At 41.3% G+C, this 5,199-nt stretch overlaps 1 pseudogene; it reads right to left on the minus strand.

Moving 5' to 3' along the window:
• Window positions 1-1,251: 1,251 nt before the first annotated feature.
• LOC123038854 (putative disease resistance protein RGA1) lies at window positions 1,252-4,468 on the minus strand (annotated as a pseudogene).
• Between the last annotated feature and the right edge of the window lie 731 nt (window positions 4,469-5,199).

Here is a 5,199-nt window from a genome sequence, read left to right on the forward strand (position 1 = left end):
TAGCTGCCCATGTGTTTTCCTCAGTTGGTGCGGATCTGGATGTTAGGAATCCAATAGTCTAGTCTGGGGACTTGAGATTCGAGATTGGAGCCCAGAAATTTCTATCATCTGTAGCAGTGGGACTAGTGTCTAGTGTGGTTACTGCTACCACAGCTTCTTATTCAGCTGTTTTTTTTTATATACAGAATCATCAATCATGTTCAGTTTTATGTGAGATAATGGTAATCTGTAGCAGTGGGACTAGTGTGGTGTGGTTATCTCAGGGTTATATTGTGACTGCGTAGTTGTAGGCTAGTAGCCATGCCAATTACAGATTGGCTGACTGAATTCATGAACATTGGTTTGAGCTGTGGCAAGAAACTTGTGTCATTCTTTCTGGGTGGGGCGAATAAATGTGCCATGTCAAATCATCAGATTATGGTCAATGTTGAGGCAGATAAATTTTAAAAAGGACCACCACATAAGAAATTAGCTACTCAGAATAGTCATACACACGAGTGGTTCACCATTAGATGAGTGAGTACGGGTACAATTAGGCCTTGTTCAGTTACACCCCTTCGCAAGAGGACTGGAGGGGATTTTGACTTGTAGGGATTAAATCCCCCTCAATCCCTATGAAAACCCTTCAACTCCTTGCCAACCAAACGCAGCCTTAGACAGATGGCATGCGCATGCCAGATTTAATGTTGATCATATAATGAACTTCTGCATTTCCAAATGAACTTCTCTAGTGTTGATGAATATTATGTGCTGGCATGCAACTGGTCCCAAAGTTGTGGGTCTTGCTGATCGCAAGACATCAGCATTCCATGCATTGTTGTTCAGAGCCTTCTGAACAGTGCGCTTGTTCTTGATACTTGTTGACACAAGAGAGAATAGTGTTGGCAAAGGCTGCTCATTCCACGAGCCCTTGTTCAACCATCTATTATTCCAGAACATGAACTTCTCTCCACTTCCTACTTCCTACTCCCTCCGTTCCGATTACTTGTCGCACGTATGGATGTATCTAGATGTATTTTAGTTCTAGATACATCCATTTCAGCAACGAGTAATTTGGAACGGAGGGAGTAGCTGCAAAGCAAACCATTGAAGAAAGCATGAATCTCCTATTTAACATTGATCTTCCAGAACATCACTCCATACATCTTATAGATACATACAAGATTGATTAACATATAGATGTTTCTTCAATCTCTATTTGATGAGAAAGAAAGAAAATAATTTGTCATGCTTACAGGTTTTCTATTCTGATCATGTCCTTGCTCTTTTTGTTGCATTTAATGGTTCCTTCACAATGACCGTTGTGTTGTTACTTGTGTTGATCTCAGAGCAGAGCTGACCAAATGTTTTCCGGCATCTTATGACAGTGAGTTTGTTCAGGGAAAGAGGCAAACCCATCAGGGGAAGCAACTCAAGTTTTGGACATTGCTCTATGTACAGAGACTCAAGAGATGTGAGAAGAATCATGTTGGATGGCAGTGATGTCAATTCTAGGCAGCCAGTGAAGTGAAGTTCCTTCACTGAAGTGAGTTGTTGCAGCCATTCCTCATGAGCCTTGTCAAGAGCCTCCAGGTAGTCGCATGAGATATCCAGCACATGAACGGTGGCTAGGCTGCTTGTTTGAAGAGATCTAATGAGAAATTCCAAACCGTCCAGGGAAAGCTGAACACTGAAGAATGTGTTGACATCAGCTGTATCTTCAGGTTCACAACTGGTTATATTCTTAGAGGTCAAATCAGATACTGAAATTTTGATTTTGTTGACTGATGGTGGCAACGGCAATGGCCCCATTAACTCATTACATTTCTTGATACGGATGTCACGCAGGCGAGAAAATGCATGCTGGTTGTTCTCAACGCCTGACCATCCTTTCCACTGAGTCATGCCTTCAAATAGAAGCTCTTGTAGTGATGGAAATGCCTCTGCAGCTTTGCCATAGAATCCAGAATCAATATTTTCCAGTTTCTTCAAATGCATTATCTTTAATATCCTCAGGAAGGGTAAGCTCCCAAAAGGTGGAAGGATCTCCCAGTTATGGCAGGAGAGCAGTTCAATGTGGTGAATGTTGGATAAGTATTCAGAGGACAGCCAAACAGGAGACTTGATTCCCATGTAATGTTTGACACAAAGTTCTCTCAAGTTGCGATTTGGTTTTAATCCTTCAAACACGCTCTCATGGTCGCTACTGGTGATGCTATGTTTAAGATGATTCCACCAGAGTGTTAGCTTGTTCAGGTTCTTCTTCTTAAATAATTTTGCCCCATTTGCTTCTTCCCTGCATCTTACATTCTGAAGATTTGTTATGGTTAGCTTCCCTTGAAGTTCATCCAACTCTCCCAGTTGACATATGTTGTGCTTCATGTTACTCCCCACTTCGTACTCCTCTAATTCCTTGAGAGATCTTAGCCTGCCAATCAATTCTATGCCTGAAATTGTTTTCTTCTGAGCCTTCAAGTATCTTAACTGGGTCAACCTACTTAAGCCCTCTTGGAGTTCCTTTTTCATGATCCTATCTTGAGTTTGCAGACTCAACCCTTGTAAATGGTAGAGTTTGAATAATGACTTGGGGACATTGACAAAGCTCCTACTTTCATGAATGTTTAAATACCTAAGGTGTTCCAAATGACCGATATTTTCTGGGAGAATACCATCAGGATTGTGCAGTACTAAGACCCTTAAGCTTCTTAGCTCTTGGAGTGTCTGATCAAGAACGTGGTTGAAGTTTGACGAGGCGATCCTTTTGCTGGAAGAACCTTCTTGTGCATTGCTTATTATTAAGCTTCTCAGATTTCTTTTTGATTCTTTGAATTCTTCCAAGCTCATGTACAAGATATTGCTTGCAGTGACATATAGGTGACGAACATTTCTCGGAATACATACATTTCTTGAATTCTTCTCAAAGTCATCATCTATTCGGAAGTACTCTCCATTGGAGACTGACTCTGCAAAATCATGTATCAAGTTGTGAACTACATAGTGGTCCTCTTGGTTGGATACCTTCTCAATGAATGAAAGCTGCAAGAGATCATTGATATATTGATGTGCAGTTTCATCTGGTGTTTGCGTGTCAAGGAAACCGTGAGCTCTCCACATCTGTATTAGCTCATCTCCTCGAAGGTGGTATTTCTTAGGAAACAATGCAAAGTAAACAAAACATTGCTTCCTTTTGCTCTATCTGCCACAATTTCCTTCCGCCAACATCCATCCAGTGATTTTCTTCTAGCTTCAGTTTCAATGAAGCCCCAACTGTCTTCGCTGCTAAAGGTGATCCTGCCAATTTGCTCACCACTTTTCGACCAATTTTTTCCAGTTGTGGAAAATCAAATGGATTTGCATCACCAAACGCACATTTGGAAAAATGCCCCCAGTATTCTTCATCTTGTAAGCCATGTAAGTGCATTATCTCTGTTGCTCCATTGATACTTGCAAGACTTTTACTTCGAGTCGTAACAATTACTTTGCTTCCCTTACCAGCAAACTGCAGGGGTTTGCATAAGTTCTCCCATTGGCTGCTAAATTCATTCCATACATCATCAAGGACTATCAAAATCCTTTTCCCTTTCAGCTTTTCTTCAAGTATCCATTGAGCTTGATCTAAACTGCTGATGCTTTTCAAGTCAGCACATATGGGGAGATTACCCGACTGTACCATTTCTTTTGTTAGACGTCCGACATCAAAATTTTCTGAGACATGTAGCCATATTGCGAGACTGAAGTCACATTTAGCACGGAAGTGGCAATAAATTTTCTGCACTAAAGCAGTCTTACCAACACCACCAATGCCAACAATTGATATAACATCATATGGCTGACTGGATTGTTCGTTTACCTGGGTAAGTAATCGCCCTAGGTGTTTCTCTTCATTAACTCGACCAAAAAACTTTGAGAGGCCTTGCATGGAGGTTGTTGTCCGCAACTGAATGGGTTGGTCTGTTCTCTTGTCCTCTGGCTCCACTAACTTCAGGAACATGGGCATCTCACTTTCAATCTCAACTAATCTATCCACTGCAGAAATTAACTCGTTGATATGTTCATCGGAGAAATGGAAGCGCTTGCGTACACAAATCGGCTGTTTTACCGCTGAGCCGCTGCTAGTGATGGTAGAAGCAGTGGTGGTGACGGTTGTGGATGTAGAGGAAGAACCAGCTGTGGGTGAAGTAACAGAACTAACCTTGCCCTTGTCTTCATCTTGTGCTTGAAGAACTAGACAGTGAAATGAATCAAGAACATCCTCAGCCTGAAAAGCAGCATCTTTGATTCTCTGTAGCCAGCTTCCCATGGTTGTGTTCCTAGCTTGCACTCTCTCAGCTATGCTCAACGTTATTTGGATTGATGATAGTTTCTTCTCCACGATTCTTAGTTTTTCCGTTGTATTTTGCCCCTGATCTCCAGCATAGGAGCACACCTTATCAACTAGCCTGCTGATGAAGGGTGAGGCTACCCATCCTGCTATTTCTAGAGCAACCATTACAGCTAAGATGCTGTAACTCAAAGGAGTTGTCAAATGCTGGTTTCAAGTAGCCACATACAGGAAAAGAATGTTGATTTGAAGAGAGTTGGTATCTGGATGCAGCCAAGAGAGAATCATGAGTATAAAACTAATGCTGTCCTTAGAAACTTCCCCGAGTTGCATCGTCTTGTTTTGTTTACGCCCATATTCTAGTGAAGGTTAGTAAATGTTGCTTTCAACTTTGTTTTTGCCATTACTTTGTCAGTGTGTGTACCATAATTTACCTGAAGGTGTTTCTAAGTAACAGACAAATATTATCATGATGTAATGTTTTTTTGTTTGTTGGACAACACTAAGACTGAAACTCGAACCTTTTGCACTTACCTTCAGAAAGAATCGTGAGTCTCATTTCAGCACCTTGAAGCAGGCAACAGTGTATAGCCTCTGTTTTGGTAGTAATATTCTTCCCTTGTTAGTTAGTAAGACTTGATCCCTTTGGGTGTCCGTGCTATATCATGATTTGTAGCCCTCTAGATTGTACATTCTTAAACAATGCATTGGTGCCATTGTTCTTGTTCCCATATGACTCAGCTACGCCTAATTTATGTGGCATCTGGCCCGTGCACATAGTTAAGTTATTAATTCTTGGAGGGCTTAAACTTCTGCACCACTTCATTTTTTTCATGTATTAGATCTGAGAACCTACAAAATTTGGACAGAGTGCTCCAATTGGGCTCAAGTTGTGGTCC

This window comes from Triticum aestivum, chromosome 2B (genome assembly GCF_018294505.1).
Source record: "Triticum aestivum cultivar Chinese Spring chromosome 2B, IWGSC CS RefSeq v2.1, whole genome shotgun sequence".
Classification (NCBI taxonomy): Eukaryota; Viridiplantae; Streptophyta; class Magnoliopsida; order Poales; family Poaceae; genus Triticum; species Triticum aestivum.